The sequence below is a fragment of the Odocoileus virginianus genome, chromosome 2 (assembly GCF_023699985.2).
Source record: "Odocoileus virginianus isolate 20LAN1187 ecotype Illinois chromosome 2, Ovbor_1.2, whole genome shotgun sequence".
Taxonomy (NCBI): domain Eukaryota; kingdom Metazoa; phylum Chordata; class Mammalia; order Artiodactyla; family Cervidae; genus Odocoileus; species Odocoileus virginianus.
In genome coordinates, this window is record NC_069675.1 from 78,037,623 (window position 1) to 78,061,055 (window position 23,433).

At 43.0% G+C, this 23,433-nt stretch overlaps 1 pseudogene; it reads left to right on the forward strand.

Moving 5' to 3' along the window:
• The first annotated feature begins 4,533 nt into the window (after positions 1-4,533).
• LOC110131203 (small ribosomal subunit protein uS5 pseudogene) lies at positions 4,534-5,425 on the forward strand (annotated as a pseudogene).
• Positions 5,426-23,433: the final 18,008 nt, after the last annotated feature.

Here is a 23,433-nt window from a genome sequence, read left to right on the forward strand (position 1 = left end):
TTTTCCATGATAGGAAATTCTGAATATTAAATAAGAAAGTAGTTTTGGAAATGTCCATATAGCACCTTGCCTTTTCATATACACAATACTTTTAGATTCAGATCAGACTCATACTAATAAATCTTTCTTCTTCTTTGTCCCCACTCCTCCAGCTGATAATTAAGAGCTAACAAGTACACTTTTTAAAGAAAAGATCTGTCAAATTCTCCTCACTTCATTTAGCTTTGTTTACACCATCTCTTCTTTAGAAGGTCACTAAGTCTTTACATTTTCCTTCCTTCAACTCATTTTGCATACAGCTAACATTCATATTTCTGTGACATAAATTTGACAATGTCTGGGCCAAATTATTGCCTTTATCATGTTCCTTGAAATATCTTCTTGCAGATGCTAATTGGTATTCCATGGAAAGAAAATCAATTTTCAAGTACTTGTGGAACAAGTTTAAACAAATTATTTTATCTACTTATTCTTTTTACTACTAGAATTTTTTGTTCACTGTAGATCTCCACAGGAAGGAAAAGCACATGATATGTAGCAATTCTCAAGTGTATTTGTCTACAGAACTCATATGCCACAGAACATCTATGGTTTCTCATGGACATTAGCATTCTGCAGAAACACTGTTTAAGCAAACCCAAGAGCTTAACTTTTCCATCTCACTTACCTTCTATCAAACATGCATCTCATTTCCCCATGCTATAAAAAAACATTCATAATTTTCTGACATATGTATTTTTTCATACTTATAACACTGATAATAATGTTGTTCCTTCTGCCTGAAACTCTATTTCCCCTACTTTGTCTTGTGAAATCCTGTTCATGCATTTAAGGCATTGCTTCAGTGACTCTTGGTCTTTGACTATTTCCATGCCTTCCCCAAGCAGAGTTAGTTGCTCTTTCCTACATGTTCCCCTGTTCCATTTCCATTACACCAGTTTCAGATTTAGGTACTGCTGGAGAGATCAGTGGTGAGCACCTGTGCTTAGGTCTCATTTTTTTCTCTTACTCTAGTAAGTCACTAAAATAATAACCCATATCTGAGACTTCTTTAAAAGATTCAATTTTTTTCAATCAACTCTATGATTTAAAAAAAAAATGTATTATTTTGGAGATCTGAAACTAGTCACTTAAGAAACCATCTCAGCTGACATTTTTAGGCAGATATTTTCAGTAAAGTCTTAATATTTTCAGTATTTGTGAGGTTTGTTGGTGTAGTCTATATATTTAATTTGATTTTTAGTAACTTGCATTTTAATAGAAAATGGTACATTTTATCCACTTTAAAAAGTATTTAGCAAGACCTTCTACAAATTATTCACTATTTTATTATCTTCTCTTTATCTGTGGTTGTTTCTACTTCCTTAGAATAAACATTTTTGAATTTACAAATTATAAAATATGACAAATATTCATGGTTTACGAAAGGGAGGGTCACTCAAAGTCCAAAAAAACACACTAGGTTTTCATTCAGATTACATGACTTACTAAGTGTATAATCTTGGTGAACTTTATTTGTGTTTCAATTTTATCATCTGTGGATTTATGTTAATTATAAAACATGACAAAGAGCCTTTCGTGTAGTAACCAATCAATAATTGTTATTTATACTTACATCATTGAAAAAGCAAGAGAGTTCCAGAAAAACATCTATTTCTGCTTTATTGACTGTGCCAAAGTCTTTGACTCTGTAAATCACAACCAACTGTGGAAAATTCTTAAATGGATGAAAATACCAGACCACCTGATCTGCCTCTTGAGGAATCTGTTATGCAGGTCAGGAGGCAACAGTTAAAACTGGACATGGAACAACAGACTGGTTCCAAATAGGGAAAGGAGTACATCAAGGTTGTATATTGTCACCCTGCTTATTTAACTTATATGCAGAGTACATCATGAGAAATGCTGGGCTGGATCAAGCACAAGCTGGAATCAAGATTGTCAGGAGAAATATCAATAAACTCAGATATGCATATGACACCACCCTTAGGGCAGAAAGCAAAGAAGAACTAAAAAGCCTCTTGATGAAAGTGAAAGAGGAGAGTGAAAAAGTTGGTTTAAAACTCAATATTCCGAAAACTAAGATCATGGCATCTGGTCCCATCACTTCATGGCAAATAGATGGGGAAACAATGGAAACAGTGACAGACTTTATTTGGGGGGGGCTCCAAAATCACTGCAGATGGTGACTGCAACCATGAAATTAAAAGACTCTTTCCCCTTGGAAGAAAAGTTATGACCAAACTAGACAGCATATTAAAAAACAGAGATGTTACTTTGCCAAGAAAGGTCTGTCTAGTCAAAGCTATGGTTTTTCCAGTGGTCATGTAGGGATGTGAGAGTTGGATTATAAAGAAAGCTGGGCCCTGAAGAATTGATGCTTTTGAACTGTGGTTTTGGAGAAGACTCTTGAGAATCCCTTGGACTGCAAAGAGATCCAACTTGTCCATCCTAAAGGAATCAGTCCTGGGTGTTCATTGGAAGGACTGATGTTGAAGCTGAAACTCCAATACTTTGGCCACCTGATGTGAAGAACTGACTCACTGAACAAACCCTGATGCTGGGAAAGATTGAAGGCAGGAGGAGAAGGGGATGACAGAGGATGAGATGGTTGGATGGCATCACTGACTCAATGGACACGAGTCTGAGTAAACCTTGGGAGTTGGTGATGGACAGGGAGGCCTGGCGTGCTGTGGTCCATGGAGTTGCAAAGAGTAGAATATGAGTGAGCAACTGAACTGAACTGATACTTATCTATTGTAGCAATTTTTATCTCCATTATTTCCCACTTTCTTAGTTAAAGCTCCTTATTTTACTTTTTAACTTCTTCATTTCTTATTTTTACAATGTCTTTCATGGAATATTTAGTGGTTTTTTTCTCTGTTCATGAAAAAACTCATTCAGGAAGTGCATTTTTCTATGATAATACTTTTAGCTTCACTTCATTACCATTTTTACTAGATTACTTTATACTCTGAGTGTAAGTTTTCATCCATTTGTGCATAATTTAGGAGTGATTTTAAGTATATTAAGAGTTGAGGGTTTTGTTGAGTTTTGTACTCTAATTTTTGTCAATGTTAGTATTATCATATCATGATTAGAATGTGTGATTTATACTATTGCTATCATGGCTATGTTTTCTCCAGTAGTCACGTATGAATGTGAGAGTTGGACTATAAAGAAAGCTGAGTAACTGAAGAATTGATGCTTTTGAACTATGGTGTTGGAGAAGACTCTTGAGAGTCCCTTGGACTGCAAGGAGATCCAACCAGTCCATCCTAAAGGAGATCCGTCCTGAGTGTTCATAGGAAGGACTGATGCTGAAGCTGAAATTCCAATACTTTGGCCACCTGATGTGAAGAGCTGACTCATCTGAAAAGACCCTGATGCTGGGAGAGATTGAAGGCAGGAGCAGAAGGGGATGACAGAAGATGAGATGGTTGGATGGCATCACCGACTCAATGGATGTGGGTTTGAGTAAACTCCGGGAGTTGGTGATAAACAGGGAGGCCTGGTGTGCAGCAGTCCATGGGGTCGCGGAGTCAGACATGACTGAGCGACTGAACTGAACTGAACTGATCATTTTGGAATTAACCAAGGTTTTCTTTGTAGCCTAATATTTAAGTCTGAATTCCCCCCAAAAGCAGATCCTAATAATAAGACTCAGGCACAGGTAGTTTGTTTAGGACATGAACCCAGGAAGCAGGGGTCAGGAGACAGAAAGAGATGAGGCAGGAGGAGGATGTAATAGCAGAAGCTTCACTGAGAAACTTACTTCTGAGGACAAGTGGAGCCCAGTCATTCTGAACACTCTTTAGGGAACGATACAGAAACTCCCAAATATTGTCTCCTTGAAGGACTGAATACTGCGGCTGCATCTATGCATGGGCTGAGCAACCTTTCTTCATTTCAGAGAAAGTCAGGAAATAGAAAGTCAGAGAGAGAGAATTCAATCTCTGGCAGGCCACCCACCATGTGCTTACATATTGCCCACTGCAGCCACCACTGACATCTTGGACAGGCCTAAGCGATCTGGTATGGGAATCCATCTTGTAGGTTACATATAAAATCATCTCCATTTTTAAAGTGTGCCAATGGTAAGGATTTTTTTTTTTTTTTTTTTGCTTTTTTTTAAAGACACTTGGAGTATAATTTCCAGTCTTTGCTTCTAAATTTGTATCAAGGAGAAGCTCAATACTTCACAAGGCAGACAGCTCTATTCAGGAATATATGATTGTATTGCCATTACAAAAGACGGAGGTGCAGAGGGGTAGAACCTTCTTATTTATCAAATGGTAAATAATTAATCAAACGTATTTGGCTAAGAGTTTTTTTATGTCAAAATGTAACTTGAATAGTAAATAACTCTCTTATACTGATTATGAACAGATGGAATAGATACAATCTGAAATCATCAGCATTAATTAACCAGAAATGTGTTTTGCCTATTATTACAAATAATAGCAGATTTTATAGAGTAACTTATCTAGATACAAATAATAACCCCAGCTCTCTTCTTCATGAAAACACCAAATGGCAGGTGACGCCGGTGCTGCGGGAGGGAATGGGAGGCCGCGGTGGCTTCCGCGGAGGCTTCGGTAGTGGCGTCCGGGGCCGGGGTCGTGGCCGAGGTCGGGGCCGGGGCAGAGGCCGCGGAGCTCGCGGAGGCAAGGCCAAGGACAAGGAGTGACTCCCCGTTACCAAGCTGGGCCGCCTGGTCAAGGACATGAAGATCAAGTCCCTGGAGGAGATCTACCTTTTCTCTCTGCCCATCAAGGAGTCTGAGATTATTGACTTTTTCCTGGGAGCGTCCCTCAAGGATGAAGTTTTGAAGATTATGCCCGTGCAAAAGCAGACCCGTGCTGGCCAGCGGACCAGGTTCAAGGCATTTGTTGCCATCGGGGATTACAACGGACATGTCGGTCTGGGTGTCAAGTGCTCCCAGGAAGTAGCCACTGCCATCCGTGGGGCCATCATCCTGGCCAAGCTGTCCATCGTCCCCGTGCGAAGAGGCTGCTGGGGGAACAAGATCGGCAAGCCCCACACAGTTCCTCGCAAGGTGACTGGCCGCTGCGGCTCCGTGCTGGTGCGCCTCATCCCTGCCCCTAGAGGCACTGGCATCGTCTCCGCCCCTGTGCCCAAGAAACTGCTGATGATGACCGGCATCGACGACTGCTACACTTCTGCCAGGGGCTGCACCGCCACCCTGGGCAACTTCGCCAAGGCCACATTTGATGCCATTTCCAAGACCTGCAGTTATCTCACCCCTGACCTCTGGGAAGAGACGGTGTTCACCAAGTCTCCATATCAGGAATTTACTGACCATCTTGTGAAGACCCACCCCAGAGTCTCCGTGCAGAGGACCCAGGCCCCAGCTGTAGCCACCACATAATTTTATAAAGAGAATAATAAAGTGAATGAAATCGGTTTAAAAAAAATAAGAAAGAAAGAATAACCCCATAAGAAATTATATTTGTAATATTTTATGTTTGGAAGAGAAAACTTGAATGTCTCCTTTTACTTCAGAGATTTGGAATTTTTTCTTTGGTTTCAATATAACTCATTATATTATACCCTATACTACTTCTGAAAAATCATCCCACAGGGTTTTGTATTGTCCCGTGATATGATAAAGTCAGCATAAAATTAACTGTGGCAAGTTAAGAACGTGCATTTATAAAAACAGAAAGGGGAGCTAAATAGAATATATAAAGAATATCTAAAAAATATTTAGGACAGATGATGGATTAACACTGCTACTGGTAATTGGGGATCTTATGTAACATAAGATGTTACAGATGGTAGGAATTACGGATATGAAAGGTCTCACTCTGACAGCCTTTGCCAGTGTTTTTAATAAATGTCCCCTTCTAGCCTTAGACAGAGTTGAGCTGTTTGAGAAGCAGCCATGCATGGTATGCTGACTTAAACTACCTGTTATTAACTCATCTTGTAACCTCAAGATAGCTAGACCATACCTGTGGAATTACAGTTTTCCATGTATTATGCAACTTTTTCAAAGGGTTGTCAAATTAGCATCTCAGGATTCTTGTGGTGATAAGTGAAGATCGCTGACCCCTGGATAAAAGGGAGGAGGTTCCCAGTGAAAACATCCTTCATTTCTCACCCAGAATTCAGTCACTTATTTCTCATTGCTCACTTACTGAGTTATTTACACTGAGTATAAGGCCCATGTGATAATTGCCAAGGATATGGTTATGAAAGCCAGAGAATTAGCAGTCTAGTGAGGGGACATAAATATGATTCAATTTGATAATTATTATGATAGAGATAAATGCAAAGTTATATGTTAGGAAGGTCATGGGAAACCTAACCTAGCCTAATTGGTTTGGATGGAGTCAAGAAAGTTACTCTTGGCAAAGGCAGCTGAGGTTTGAAAACTAGAGGGAGACCCCCAGACGGACCAGGGCTAAAGGGAGATTGTTTCAGATAGGAATAGCATCATGTGCAAAGGTAAAAGACCATAATACCAGCAGGGGCTTTGTATGCATGGAGCACAAGCTTTTGTTCTCCCCTCTCCCTGGGGAGTGAGAGATAAAAGATGAGAACCCAGTGAGAGGGGAGGCCAAACTTCTTCGTGAAAGGTTAAGAGAGTGATAGGAAGATATGGAAAGACTTTGAGAAGTGACATGGTCAGATTTATGCCTTCCAGAGATTACTCTGACTTCTGTCTGGAAGGACAATCTGGAAAATATAGACTGAAGAGAGGAAACGAACAATTAGTAAGGGTACAAATAAGTATAAATGCTTATAATAACACATACCAGGAGCTAGACTCAGTGAATTATGCATATTAACCTCTTTACAGGATCCCTACTGCTTAATAAGTCCCATTTTTACATTGGAGAAAATGGAGGCCCAAAGAAGTAAAGTGAATGATCCAGGGTCTCAGAGCTGTGAGTGGCAGGTCTGGGATTCTAAACCAGGCAGCTGAGTTCCAGAGTTCATGCTCTTAATCTCCCTGCTATGGAAATTTGCCTGTTTATGGGCTGTCACTGTGTGTAGGCAGTGGCTCAGCACTTAGCATACTTTATTACTCTTCACAGCAATGCCTCTGAGTAGGTGATAGTATTATCCCCATTTTACAGATGAGGAAAGTGAAGCACAGAGAAGTTGGAAAAGTTTCCCAAGGGCACACAGCTTAAAAAGGTCAGACTGAGGATGGGGACCCAGGCTGTCTCATTCCAGAGCCTGTCCTTTTAATTACTGTGATCTCCCCATCAACAAGTTGTTGCTGGAATTTCAGAGAGATTCTAACTATTGAAGCAGAAACTTACCTGATATAAAGCCCTCATCCATGTTAGAAATTGAAGGATTCAGAAAGAATTAAAATCATCTGGCAAGACTGGAATCTTTATTTCTTTTGACATGACCGGACTTGCTGATTTCCCTGACTAGAATCTTCCTATCTAGGTTTTTGAGTAAAAAGCTTTTTGAGGAAAGGGACCCTAAATTATTTATCCATGTATTCCAGATACATATTAAATAGGACTTAAGAAAGTTAATTAAGGCAACCCAACCCAAAAGTGTTTCAGCATAGGCAAAGAAGTCTTTGAATAAAAAAAAGTGTCTGACTGTTTAGGATGCTACAGCCACTAACCACATGTGACTTTGTTGTTTTTCAGTCATTCAGTCATGTCGAACTCTTTGCAACCCATGGACTGCAGCATGTCAGGCTTCCCTGTCCTTCACTATCTCTCAGAGTTTGCTCAAAATCATGTCCATTAAGTTGGTGATGCCAGCCAACTATCTCATCCTCTGTGGTCCTCTTCTCCTCCTGCCTTCAATCTTTCCTAGTATCAGGGTCTTTTCCAGTGAGTTGGCTCTTTGCATCAGGTGGCCAAAGTATTGGAGCTTCAGCTTTAGCCTCAGTCCTTTCAAACCAGGTAAAATTAAGTAAATTTTAAAATTTAATTCTTCAGTCCTAGCCACACTTCAAATGCTCAGTAGTCGCATATAATAACTAATGTGGTGATACACGGAGAGAGCGTTTCCATCATGGCAGAAAGTTCTATCGAAGACGAACTGCATAGCCAAAAGTTCTATGGAAGACAGCTTGCATGTTACCCAGGTATTGAAATGTCACTGACAAAACCTCCTGGGCAATTTTCCACAAAGCGGTTTTCTGGGTTCTATCCCAGACCTACTGAATCAGAATTTCTTTGCAAGGAGTCAAGGAATCCTCATTTTCCATATGTCTATATGGTTTATTTTAAGAAACACTGGCTTAGATCTTTGGACTTCCATATTGTTGCCTAAAAGCCCCTTTGTTCAAATAAAAGCTTAACTAGAGTGCCAGCAGGTAGAACAAACACAAGTAGAGCTGCTTGACTCGGAGAGGAGGATGGGTCTAGATAACTACTTGCCACTGCCCGATCTCCACGGAACACTGAAGAACAAAGACATTGAACTTCATGGTTTGAAAACTACTCATCCAGAGATTATAGGCGCTTTCCGGGAACTCCAGGGTGTTGACTCCGCAGAGAATGGGACTTCCCTGGTAGCTGAGCTGGTAAAAGAATCCACCTGCAATGCAGGAAACCCTGGTTGGATTCCTGGATCGGGAAGATCACCTGGAGAAGGGATAGGCTACCCACTCCAATATTCTTAGGCTTCCTTGGTGGCTCAGATGGTAAAGAATCTGCCTGCAATGCAGGAGACCTGAGTTCGATCTCTGGGTTGGGAAAATCCCCTGGAGGAGGAAATGGCAACCCACTCCAGGATTCTTGCCTGGAGAACTCCGTGGACAGAGGAGCCTGGCGGGCTGCAGTCCGTGGGGTCATGAAAAGTCAGACACGACTGAGCCACACGTGGCCCTAAGTAAACTCAAAATTGAATCTTGAGCCTTGGGGACTCCACAGTCTAGGGACTGATATATTACAGAGCTAGGGCAAACAAAGCTTCATGAGGTGGCCAGCGGGTATGAATGGATGGTTGGGAAATGATGATGTCAGGTAATCTCTGAAGACTGGACCTAGATCCAGAATAGATTTCAATTCAGGTGTGCTCAACTGTCACCCAGTCAAAGCAGAGGCACCCATGGAAGGGGAAAGGGAACCCTTTACCAAGGGGGTCTGGACACAATAATGCCTCCTGCTGGGTTCTTGAGGGTGGTCCACTTTTCCACTTTTCATTCACCTGCAGTAAGTCTTGTGCTTACACTTTTCTCTGTTAATGGAGTTTCCAAACTCACCTTGCCATCTGTAAGAGATGAGGGCCATGCAACTGTGGGAGAGACAGGCATCTAGGCATTCTTATTCTTTTACCCAATGTTCAACCTAACGCAGTCATTAGTCATTAGTGGAACACTTTACCCAGTGATGTCAGATCATGTCTGTAATGCTGCCACTAAAGCAAAATCCTTATAGATGACATTTTTTCTCCTTTAATAAATTGCATGTGCTTTTGGCCTCAAGTGTTTCTCCCTCTGTGTGAGCCACGGTTGAGCACTGGTATTGAAGATCAACCATGCATAGAGACATGTTTACTGAGTCCCATCCATTGTCTTGGGTCCTTTTAGCTCTGATATTTGATAGCATGTGTGTTGCAGTAATGATGGTGAGGGCATGGAATGAACGAATGAACAAAACACAGACAGAGGGCTCTTCTTTTGAATGGTTTTTATTTTCAGGGTTTCATTTGTAAACTACAGAGCATACCATATTTATTTAACTTAATCTATCAGGATGACACTTCATTAAATTAAGAAATTTTAATTAACTAATGAAGATTTCATTGTCTATTCTTTTTATGTTCACATTAGGGTAGGCCATTTTGATGACAACTTTTATAGCTGTAATTAAATATTTCTAATAGGTTTAGTTAAAATTTGCAAATAATAAGGCATATTTCATCTTTATTTTATTATTCATGGCATATCCAATTTAGCCTTGTGGCAGTCACCCAGCTTTATGTGTCTTCTCTTATTTCTTTCCACAAGTCTGTGCTTCACTTCAGACAAAAGTTTGAAGTACTGATAAATCAGGGTTATAACAACCATGAAATTTATCAATGGATCCATGAGCAAAGGAAACCCTCCTTTTCCTGCTGTGGTCTGGGGAGCAAGGCCACCCCAAGTGACCACCCCACATACGTAACTCACAGCTTTATTAGCATAAATTCAGTGGGTGACAGCTTGGCATGTATCCCTGAGTGTAACACCATGCAGAAATGCCCTTTCATGGCATTCCTAAGGGAGGGTCATTCTGCTAATGTCTGTATACCCCAGTGGTGAGGAGCTTATTATTCCAAAGGAACATAGGTCAATCAGCTATTTGACATTGATTTTTAATGTGGTCTTCATATTCAACTAAAATACATCTTATTTTTACCTTACCTTCATTTATTTCTGGGTTTACTTTTGGGATCTTCATTCATCATTCAAGTATTTATTTAATTTCCATTACATTCCACAGGAAGGAACAGAATGCTTATAAACTGAAGCCAAACAAAGTGAGTTTCTTCCCAGTTCCCAGAGGTCCAAGGACACTAACTAAGCCCTGAATATGTTTCTCTTCTTCCCCTCTTTTCCTCAGCTCTCCTTCCTGTGGCCATTGTCCAGCTCCTACACCTCCTGCCTTTTTCTCTCAGTTTGTGATGGTGACCAACCTACTGCTGAAGGCTAGATCCATGCCTGTTTTCTGCTGTCTCTAACATAACATGCCTCTATCAGGAGCTCCTTTTATTACCAAAGATATAAATCAGATCATCCATGACAAGAATGGAAGAGAATCTCCTCTTGCAAAGTCAGCTAGACTTTTCGGCCCCCACTGTCCCACTGAGTCACTCACCCATAGCACTGATTCCACTGTCTCCAGTTGAAAAGCAGCTCAGCTTCTGGAGGGAGGATCCAACATCAGAGGGTGCCAGATTGTAATGCACCCTGACCTGGAGCCAGATACAGTGCATCTCCTCCTCTCTGCCATGCTCCTTGCTCTGAAAGGATTATTGTTCTTTAGTGGCATTTTTGACTAATCAACTGTGACAAATGCTCAGAAGACTAAAGCAAGACAGTAGTATGAACATCAGTGTCCAAAAGGCAGAATGAAGAGAGTAGTCCACTGCTTTTTCTTTCCACGCTGATGATAATTGGGTGACCTCTTCTGAGAGGTCTACTGTATCTTGTCATAGTCCTGTTGCTGTGATGGTCAGACTTTGGTATGAGTGTTAGCAAAACTTCCAGGGTAGGAGCAGCATTTCTCTTAAAATGAACAGGCCATTTCCACCCAGCCACCCGGGGAAAGAGATCTGTTCCTCAAAACTAGTATCAATGAGGAGGTTAACTTGCAGCTTCAGGGGTTCCTGCTGTTTAGAGGCTGAATGCTCTTCGATCCAGACCCTGATGATGGTAAAGGCTGGATATGTTGGGCTCCTGGGAGTAAAATGTGAAGTTCAGGCCTACCATGTGTTAGGATCTGGAAAGGAGGTATGACAGCCCTGGGCATAGACTGAAGATGCTGAGGTCATAGGGTGTACCTTACACATTGGGAGTCAGTACCTTGTTGGGATCTTGAGTTGCCCTAGGCATCCATGGGATATTTGACAAGCTCCACAGATATCTTGATCCCTGTTTTGCGGCCACACTTAGAGTCTGGATCTAAAAACCTGCCTCTCCCATTCACTGACCTCTATTGTCTTGACCTCCTCAAACCCAGTCATCTCCATCTCCAAAATAGCGCTTTTCTTCCTTCAAAGAAACAATTCCTGACTCCTCCAGTCCATGAAAGTTTCTGTCTCCTGAGCACCACTGTTCTGACTGTTTGTGCTACATGTTTTCCTATTGTTTAAAAGAGGCTGCCTTCCTGACAGACTGTTTTTTATTTACTTTCACATGGATTTATGTGGTTTTTCTCCCCAGCAGAGTTACAGTCTTTTGGAGGGTGAGATGAGACCAGAAATCCTCTGTGTCTCTTCATTGTACAAATCCTACCTCTCTGTCTGGTTCACAGTTTCATAATAAACTGTTAGAACTACCCACAATGCATGATCTGATGCTTTCTCTGGAACACCTAGTAAAACCAATGAATTTGACCCAATCTATTGCTATAGTCTTCCTGGAGAAGGAAATAGCAACCCACTCCAGTATTCTTGCCTGGAGAATTCCATGGACAGAGGAGCCTGGTGGGCTACAGTCCATAGGGTTGTAAAGAGTTGGACATGACTGAAGCAACTTAACACTAACTATGGGTTTGTTGGCAATAGAAGGTGATGGTGGTAGATTTTAAAGAGAGAGATCGTCCACTATTGAAGCATCTACCCCAGGTAAGATTAAGTAATAAGATTTTCAGGTACAGGAATGTAAGTCTGACTTCTGTGTACAGGAGAACTAGGTAATTTCAGTGTCAAGGGAAATCCAGAGTGACTTGGCGGCTCAAGATTGTCAGTTGCATCAGGGGCCAACCAGATGTTCTCAATCCTAGTTTTAGTCTCCTAATCTTTCCAAATGAGTGTCTTCACTCTCACATGAGAAACTTGGCAAGACTCTGAGTTCACCTGTTACTGTAATTCAGCAACTTGCATGATACATTTTTTTGTTGATTTTTTCACAATATCAGCCCTGCAGCTGTAAGAAACAAGAACATATTTTAGAACCATCTTGTAAGCTCTTTGCTCCTCAATCTGTGACTTGAGCTGACAGTTATATGACTAGAGTTTGTCACTTTCTTCTATAATTGCTCTAGTGCACTCTGAAGAGTCATCCCACACCACAGTCCCCACTGTCATCGTTATTGCCACATAGGCCACATCTTCAATTGGCACTTTAACACATTCAACCACAGGCAACAGCTGGACTAATGGCAATGCCATTGCATGCCATGAATTGTTAGCATCTCATTTTCTATTAGCAAAAAAATACAGCACTGCCCTCAAGTTCAAAGACACTACCGAAGCAACCCTGAATCTCAACTTTGTATATTTATCTCCTGAAACCATTCTCAGTTAGGGTTGAATCAGGAGACAGAGAACAAACAGCTATTTGAACAGAAGAAAAAATAATATAAGGAATTATTAACTATAACAGTTACAGTTACTTTGTAAAGGAGTAAACACTACTCTGGGCTTGCTAGGTGGCATTAGTGATAAAGAACCTGCCTGCCAATTCTGGAGACATAAGATATGGGTTCGATCCCTGGGTGGGGAAGAACCCCTGGAGGAGAGCATGGCAATCCACTCCAGTATTCTTGCCTGGAGAATTCCATGAACGGAGGAGCCTGTCGGGTTACAGTCCAAGGGGTTGCAAAGAGTTGGACATGACTGAAGCAACTTAGCATGCACACACACAAAGACTACTCTAAAGAACTTCCTAAGGTTGATAAAAATCCTCTAAGAAAGAAATCAACTTGAAAGCCTGGGGCCCTCTCTCAGCATGGAGCTCACCTCATTGAAGAAGATGCAGTTTGTACCCCGCTGGTTGGCAATGAAGTTCATTGTGTTGCTGAAAGAGCTGGTCCACAGATACCAGGCTGAGGCTGGTGGGCAGGGAGCTGCAACTGAAAGTGGCCAACAGGAAATACTCCATCTAGGAACTGGTAGATTGAAACAGATGGGCAGGGACCAACAGCCATGGCTGGCAAGCTGGAAACCTACCATGTGCGGGCCTGACAGGGAAGCCAGTCATTGGAATGCCTGTGGGATGCACTGGGGATCTGCCCACAGATGTACCCCACAAATCAAAGGGAAATTGTCTATAGAAGAACCCCCAAAAGGTGTGGAGGTTAACCCCAGTGAATGTTCCCAAATGTGATGCTGGCAGCAGAAAGACTGGAGGAATAAGCAGCAGAATCAAGAGGAGGAGTCTCCTCCTCCTGATTTCTTTCTTCAGTGCCCTCTACTGAGAGAACTAAACATTGTGTGAATGGGCAAAGAAAATACAGAGTCCCTCTCCATTAGCACAGAGCCCGCAATGAAAGGTGGTTGGGGGTTGATAGACGATAAATTGATACCTGGCACAAAAGCATCAATTATGATGAAAGTAATTAACATTTTATATAGTCTTTACATGTTGTTACATAATCTTTATAGTTATGACCTTATTGCATCCTTCCAATTATTAACTTCACCTAAAGGATAAGAAGTTTGAAGTTCAAAGACACTGACTTATCCAGAGTCCCACAACTAGTAAACAGAAGAGTTGGAGTTCAAACGAGATTTTACATGCAGTGTGAATTCTTCCTACTGAACATCTCACCTTCCCCTGGGAGGAGCTAGAAGGAAGGAAGGGTCCGTTGATAATTTCAGGACAGCAATATTTACTGAGCATCCACTACATACAAGGCACTGAGTTGGGTACTAGATATGTGGAGTAGATAAAAGAGACATTGTCTCTGCTCTAATGGTGCTCACAGTCTTGAACACATTGGCAAGTTTCATTTACTTAAAAAATAAATAGACATACAAATATTTCAGGGATGTCCCTGGTGTTCCAGTGGTTCAGAGTCTGCCTTGCAATGCAGGGGACATGGGTTTGATCCCTGGTTGAGGACTAAGAGCTCACATGCTGCACAACAACTAGGCCCGGCGTGAGCTGCATCTAAGACCCAACACAGCCTAAACATAATAAATAAATATTTTTAAAAATATTTCAGGTTTTGTAAGGTATAGAAGCAAAATCAGAGATACTATGTAGGTGCTTACATAGCCATTTATAATGCAAGAAACTTTTTTTAGCTCATAGGCCATGTGGGTTATAACAAAAAGTTCATGAGGGTAATGGAGAGCTTGTAGATACCTGGTCTCAATAAAGAGACATATTTAAAAAATACACGTATGAGTGCAAAGGGTAAGGAGGGCACAAAGGAAAAGAAATGGTTCTATGAGGGAAGTAAGGAGAGATTCAGGGGAGATTAATTAAGAAGAAGGATCAAGGGAGTTCTGTCTGAGGAAGGCCATTTGGAGCAGATGGGAAGGGTGAGTTGTTAGCTGGGCAAAGAGTGGGGTGGTGGAACATTCTGGGCAGAGGTAGCAGCCCCTAGGGGGGGTGAGAACTTGATGCATTCACACACACACACACACACACACACACACACACACACACACAGACACACACAGACACACACAGCAGTAGAGCTGGAGCCCAGAGGGTGAGAGGGAGAGGAACACGGAGATTAAAGAAGAAGTGGGGAACCAGTTGTCAGATCATCCACACATCCAGGGGTTTATGAAGAGGCGAGCCAGGAGGCAGTCAGGCCTGGGAGCAATCAGACATTGAAGAGAAGGAGGAAGAGGGGAGGGGAGCAAATTCAAGGGCAGAGCCTCAGTCGGCAGCCACGGGGGGGGGGCTCACCTGGCCCCCCAGTCTCACCCGTGAAATGCTGTTATGTGTTTCGGCCTTCAGGAAAGGCCTGCCTCCTGACCCCACCCCCCACCCCCGACCCTCACTGGCACACATTCCTTTCAGGTCTGCACTTTGATGCACACAAAGAGAATTCAAACCATCCTTCCATGTCATCATTTAATCTGTTGCTCCAGGCCCGACAGAAAGGGCATGAAAGCAGCCTGACCGCCTCTCCCTCCAGAAGCTGAGGCCGTTCAGGGTCCTGGAAAAGGATGCAGTGCAGGAAGCAGGAGCGCTGGTCTCATTATGCCTCAGCCTGGATCTCACCTTTCACCTTCACATCTGGGCTCCGAGGGAACAGGTCACAGAGACCAACTGGTTCTAGTCAGGAGCACAGGCTCTGGCGTGGGACACCCTAGGTTCAAATTGAGCCTCTATGTCCTCCAAAGATGTAACCTTGGTCATGTAACTAAACTCTGAGCCTCACTCAGCTCCCTCATTCCCAGGGATGGACATTGTTCTGGTATCTAACTGATGCAATTGCTCTGAGTGGTAAGCAGGTTGAGTGAAGGCTTAGAACAGTGCAGAGCACATAGAAAGCACTCGGTCAATATTTGCTATACTAGCTGGGTCTTCTTTGCATCCTCCTGTTTCACAGACATGGCAGAAATCACTATCCCATTTTACAGCTGGTAGCTGAAGCTGAAGCTACAATATTTTGGCCATCTGAGGCCAAGAACTAACTCCTCGGAAAAGACCCTGATGCTGGGAAAGATCGAGGGCAGGAGGAGAAGGGGGTGACAGAAGATGAGATGGTTGGATGGCGTCACTGACTCAATGGACATGAATCTGAGCAAACTCTGGAAGACACTGGAAGACAGAGGAGCCTGGCGTGCTGCAGTCCATGGGGTCGCAAAGAGTCGGACATGACAGAGCGACTGACCAGCAACAACAGACAATGGACTGGAGGCACCATAAAATCAAGTCTCTCGCCTGAGAACATGAGGCAGAACTGGTCCTCAAGCTCAGGCCAGCGGAGCTCCAGTCTGAGACCAAGCCGGTTAACACCAGACCTCCGTGAAGTTACCCTGGGCAAGCCGCCTCCATCTTGTGGGTCTCAGTCGATGCCATAGTAAGACAAGAGGGATAGCGCCGTGCGGTCTCTAAGTTCTCTTCCTGATCTGACCACTGCTGTGCCTACAATCCAATCTGGGGGCTTTGCTACGGTGGACGTCACTCAGGTGTGTGCTGTTCCTGGTTGGCCCGGGCGTGGGGAGCACAGGCCAGGATCACACCCCGCCTTCTAAGCACCGCCGCTTCCCCAGGCAGCGCGTATGTCAGCTGCCAGCCCCTGCTCTGTGCTCCGAAGTTTCCCTTGTCACATAAAATTCTCCTTCTGACACTGTTTCCCTTTAGAAAGAAAGTAAATCATAACTTTTCACTTAAGTATTTCTGCTTCTAGTCAGACCTGCTTTAGCCTGAAGTTGAAAAAGCATATATTTGGTTGGCTCACATTTCAACTCAGTCTAATAGATATTTGCTTAAGGGGGAAAAGGGTTGAAGAAAAAAGGGAAATGTCAAAACGGAATAATAAAATGGTCCATAAACAGAAGCAGGTTTTCTGCGATACGTTACCCCGATAAACCCGATAATGGTTCCCAAATGCACTGTCCTGGGTGGATGCCAGGTGGGGCGGTGGGGGGTTCTGGGTTATTTTTAATTTTACTGTAGCCAAACCATGACTTCATCCCGAAGGAATTCTCTCCCACCAAAGAGCTGTATCGAGTTATTTGTCGGCCGAAATTCATTTGAATGTGGATTCATCGGAAACATGTGTGACCACAGAAGCGGCTGAGAGGGAAATCTGGGGAAAAGTGGGATTTTCAAGGAAACCCTTCCCTTTGTTTTAATGAAACAAGCTGGTTCTTCAGGGGCCTCAGGCCTTTGATACTGTCATCCCTGGGACTGCTGCTCTCTCTGACCGCGCAGTGCCCTCAGCAGACCCCCTCCCATGTTCCCAGCAGTCCACCACCCACCAGGCAGGCCCTGGGGCAACCCACCCCCACCCGCTAGAAGGACTCAGGGCTTGGGCAGATGCTTTGGCCAATGCACACATAACTTAAATACAGTCAGTGCATAATACAGACCTCGAATAATACCAATCCCCACTGAAAACTATACCACTGAAAACTATACTATATCAAACACCTACTATGGGCATTGCACTCAGTGCTTAGCATGTACCATTCTCTCATCCTCTCAATAAATGTAGAAAGCTTGAGGATTTCCCATTTCATGGATTTAAAAACAAAACAGGCTTAGAGATACTAGTTCCCCAAGAACACTTGGTTATTTAGTGGCTTAATCAAACTTCCAGCCCATGCTTGGTTTATCTCAAGCTTCTGCTCTAGTTACAATGCAATGCTTCTGCAAACAGTACCTGATGTACACATCAAACAGTACCTGATGTGTACCTGATACACAGCGAGGTTAACAAAGTGAGACATAGGAGTATGGAGTCCAGAAAATGTTACTGCAGGGCTAAGCAAGGAGAATGGATGGGCCATCCTCTAAAAAAATCACAAACTCCTCAGTGCTTTTCAGGGAGAAGGCTATATAGGCAAATTTTGGGGTGAGGGTTGCAGGGTGTATGACTTTCTTCTGATTAGTTGATGGTAAGGTAACAGGGCAGTGCCCTAGGGATCTTGGGCTCAGCCTGAAGTTGCCATCCTCCACCTGGGTGGAGGCCTTTGTTCCTGCAGAAAAACTCAAAGGTATTATGAATATTCCTTGAAAAGGAACCCAGCTCCTACTTTAATCACTACTCTATTGTTTCTTGATTATTCCTCCTTTGTTTCTGCATTTCCTCCCTTCCCTGATTAGCACTGTTTGAATCTACTCTTTGGAATTCAAGGGAGATCAGGGAGCTTGAAGGCATTATCCTGTAATTAAGAAATGGCACACAAAAGGTTTTTGTACCTAGGAGAGCCCCACAGGGTTCTGCTCGGTTCCAAGGTCTTCAAGAGACTTGGAGAAGAGAAAGATACTCTCAGATTCGAAGATCAGAAAAGGCTTCATGTAGGAAGTAGCATTTGGGCCAGTTGTGAAGGACAGACAGCATTTGGACAAAGGGAGATACATTTCATACAGGATGAAAGTCAAGAAGAAAGGGGAAAGCATCAGGAAATGTGAACTGAATCTTGGGGGCGGGGGTGGGGGGCGGTGTATAGAACCTACTTTGACTCCCAAAGGAGAAGAGGGAGAAATGAGATGGAAACGCCCCATGGGGCTGCATCGAGGAGGTCACTTGGTTTTCAGATGTCTGGGCAGACTTGACCCAGAAGTCAATGGAAAAATCATTGACAAGTTTTTTTAAAGGAAATTTTCATGAGTTGTCATCTAGAAGTGATTGTGTGGGGAAGTCAGGGGCATTACAAGAAACAGCTGGGTGGAGGCAGGGCTCACAACATGGGAAAGGAGAACCAGAAAAAGAATCAAGAGGATTTAAGATCACTTTGTGGGGGGAAGAGAGAGGAAAAAGTCCAGGATGAATGCCAGGTCTCTGGTATGAGTGAGTGGATCAGGGGCCAGAATCATTTACAAAATAGGAGTGAATTTGTAGGCAAAACAAGTGCAGTTTGCTTTTGAACATGTTCAGCCTGAGTTATGTTAGTTCTGTCACCCCAGCTCCCACGTGGTGGGACTCAATCACATCCCTCTCTATTTCCCCCAAGCTCTTAGCACAAGCCTCAGTGAGTGTAATGCTCTCAGGGGAAAGCATTGAAGTGATCAACGGGTCCTATCACACACACACACACACCCCCTTTCCCTGTGGCTGAACAGCCTTGACAAATCAACAGAGCTGGGTTTGACCACAAGCAACATCCAGACTGGGCAGACAGTCGAAGCATCATGTCAGCAGCTAAAACCAGTCTCTAAATCTAGACAGAACCAGAGAAGCAGCTTTCTGAGATGCTACATGACAGCACTGGGGGCAAGAAAAGACCTGGTGTGAGCATAGGAACCTGCAGTTTGCCATTCTCTGCATAGAGATGGACCTGCTTGCAAGAAGCAGTCCTGGCCAAAGATTCCCAAGGCCTTAGGAAGATAAGCCTGCTCAGAGCAGTTGGTGTTGTTCAGTGGCTCAGTCATGTCCAACTCTTTGTGACCTCAAGGACTGCCATGCTTCCCTGTCCTTCACCATCTTCCAGAGCTTTCTCAAATTTCTGTCCATCAAGTCAGTGATGCCAGCCAACTATTTCATCCTCTGTTGTCCCCTTCTCCTCATGCCTTCAATCTTTCCCAGCATCAGGGTCTTTTCTAATAAATCAACTCTTCACATCAGGTGGCCAAAGTATTGGAGCTTCAGCTTCAGCATCAGTCCTTCCAATGAATATTCACGATTGATTTCCTTCAGGATTGACTGGTTGGATCTCTTTGCAGTCCAATGGGGTTTTCAAGAGTCTTCTTCAACACCACAGTTCAAAAGCATCAGTTCTTTGGCACTCAGCCTTCTCTATGGTCCAACTCTCCCATCCATCCATCACTACTGGAAGAACCACAGCTTTGACTATATGGACCTTTGCCGGTAAAGTAATGTCTCTGCTTTTTAATACACTATCTAGGTTTGTCATAGCTTTTCTTCCAAGGAGCAAGTGTCTTTTAATTTCATAGCTAAAATCATCATCTGCAGTAATTTTGGAGCCCAAAAAATAAAGTCTGTCACTGTTTCCATTGTTTCCCCATCTATTTGCCATGAAGTGATGGGACCAGATGCCATGATCTTAGTTTTCTGAATTTTGAGTTTTAAGCCATCTTTTCCATTCCTTTTTCACCTTCATCAATAGGCTCTTTAGTTCCTCTTTGCTTCCTGCCATAAGGGTGGTATCATCTGCATACCTGAGGTTATTGATATTTCTCTTGGCAATTTTGATTCCAGCTTCTGCATCATCCAGCATGGTAAATCGCATGATGTACTCTGCATATAAGTTAAATAAGCAGGGTGACAATACACAACTTTGACATACTCCTTTGTCAATTTTGAATCCGTCTGTTGTTCCATATCCTGTTCTAACTGTTGCTTCTTCAACTGCAAACAGGTTTCTCAGGAGGTTGGTAAGGTGCTCTGGTATTCCCATCTCTTGAAGAATTTTCCACAGTGAACGAGGTCAAATCATCAGCTTAGGTTTTCAATCAAGTTCTTTTTCCTATGGAAAGCAACTCTGTAGGAAATTAACTATTCTGCTGCCTTCTCAGCAATAGAGACTCTGATACTAGGGAGAATGGTTTCTTGCAAGATCAAAGAACAATAGTCTGTGTGTCTGGGAGCATCATGATTTTTTCTAGTGTCTTTTAAAACAGTCCAGAGACTGAGCCAGAACTGTGTTTGAGTGTCTCCTGCAAAGATACAGGTCAACAGTGGCCTGCCACAGGGGCAGGGGCTCTGGGTACAGCAGACCTGGGTATGGCATAAACCCTGTTGGAGGAGGTCACCATTAATCCAACTATAGAGCTGCCAGAACTTACAAAGGACTGGGGAAACAGATTCTTGGAGGGCACAAACATAACACTGTGTACACCAAGACCCAGGAGAAAGGAGCAGTGACCCCACAAGAGACTGACCCAGACTTGCCTGTGAGTGTCCAGGAGTCTCTGGCGGAGGCATGGGTCAATGGTAGCCTGCTGCAGGGTCGGGGGCACTGAGTGTGGCAATGGGTGCATGGGACCTTTTGAAGGAGGTTGCCATTATCTTCATTACCTCCGCCGTAGTTTGACCTCAGGTCACACAACAAGGAGAGAACACAGCCTTGCCCATCAACAGAAAGTTGGAGTAAAGATTTACTGAGCATGGCCCCGCCAATCAGAACAAGACCCAGTTTCTCCCTCAGTCAGTCTTTCCTGTCAGGAAGCTTCCATAAGCCTCTTATCCTTATCCATTAGAGGGAAGACAGACCGAAAACCACAGTCACAGAAAACTAACCAAACGGATCACATGGACCACAGACTTCTCTAACTCAATGAAACTATGAGCCATGCTGTGTAAGGCCACCCAAGATGGACGGGTCATGGTGGAGAGTTCTGACTAAATGTGGTCCACTGGAGAGGGAATGGCAAGCCACTTTAGTATTCTTGCCTTGAGAACCCCATGTACAATGTGAAAAGGCAAAAAGATAGGACACTGAAAATTGACCTCCCCAGGTTGGTAGGTGCCCTACATGCTACTGGAGATCAGTGGAGAAATAACTCCAAAAAGAATGAAGAGATGGAACCCAAAGTAAAAACAACACCCAGTTGTGGATGTGATTGGTGATGGAAGCAAGGCCCAATGCTATAAAGAGCAATATTGCATAGGAACCTGAAATGTTAGGTCCACAAATCAAGGCAAATTGGAAGTGGTCAAACAGGAGACAGCAAGAGCGAACATCGACATTTTAGGAGTCAGTGAGCCAAAATGGATTGGAATCAGTGAATTTAAGTCAGATGACCATTATATCTACTACTGTGGGAAAGACTCCTTTAGAGGAAAGGGAATAGCCATCATAGTAAACTAAACAGTCAGAAATGCAGTACTTGGATGCAATCTCAAAAACGACAGAATGATCTCTCTTTCCAAGGCAAACAATTCAATGTCATAGTAATCCAAGCCTTTGCCCTGACAAGTAATGCTGAAGAAGCTGAAGTTGAATGGTTCTATGAAGACCTACAAGGCCTTCTAGAACTAACACCCAAAAAGATGTCCTTTTCATTATGGGGAACTGGAACGCAAAAGTAGGAAGTCAAGAGATACCTGGAGTAACATGCAGATTTGGCCATGGAGTACAAAAAGAAGCAGGTCAAAGGCTAACAAAGTTTTGCCAAGAGAGCACACTGGTCATAGCAAACACCCTCTTTCAACAACACGAGAAGAGACTCTACAGATGGACATCACCAGACGGTCAATACCGAAATCAGATTGATTAATATCTTTACAGCCAAAGATGGAGAAGCTTAAGCAGTCAGCAGAAACACCGGTAGCTGACTATGGCTCAGATCATGAACTCCTTATTGCCAAATCCATACTTCAATTGAAGAAAGTAGGGAAAACCATTAGACTATTCAAGCATGACCTAAATCAAATCCCTTACGATTATACAATGGAAGTGGCAAATAGAGTCAAGGGATTAGATCTGATAGACAGAATACCTGAAGAATTGTGGACAGAGGTTCGTGACATTGTACAAGAGGCAGTGAACAAGATTGTCCCCAAGAAAAAGAAATACAAAAGGCAAAATGGTTGCCTGAGTAAGCCTTACAAATGGCTGAGAAAAGAAGAGAAGCTAAAGGCAAAGGAGAAAAGGAAAGATATACCCATTTGAATACAGAGATCCAAAGAGTAACGAGGAGAGATAAGAAAGACTTCCTCAGTGATCAGTGCAAAAAAAATAGAGGAAATTAATAGAATGGGAAAGACTAGCGATCTCTTTAAGAAAATTAGAGATACCAGGGGAACATTTCATGCAAAGATGGGCACAATAAAGGACAGAAAGAGTATGGACACAACAGAAGCAGAAGATATTAAGAAGAGGTGTCAAGAGTACACAGAAGAACTGTACAAAGAAGATCTTCATGATCCAGATAACCATGATGGTATGATCATTCACCTAGAGCCAGTCATCCTGGAATACGAAGTTAAGTGGGCCTTAGGAAGCATCACTACAAACAAAGCTAGTGGAAGTGATGGAATTCCAGTTGAGCTATTTCAAATCCTAAAAGATGATGCTGTGAAAGTGCTGCACTCAATATGCCAGCAAATCTGGAAAACTCAGCAGTGGCCACAGGACTGGAAAAGGTCAGTTTTCATTCCAATCCCAAAGAAAGGCAATGCCAAAGAATGCTCAAACTACTGCACAATTGCACTCATCTCACACGCTAGCAAAGTAATGCTCAAGATTCTCCAAGTGAGGCTTCAGCAGTACATGAACTGTGAACTTCCAGATATTCAAGCTGGATTTAGAAAAGGCAGAAGAACTAGAGGTCAAATTGCCAATATCTGTTGGATCACTGAAAAAAAAAAAAGAGAGAGTTTCAGATAAACATCTACTTCTGCTTTATTGACTCTGCCAAAGCCTTTGACTGTGTGGATCACAATAAACTGTGGA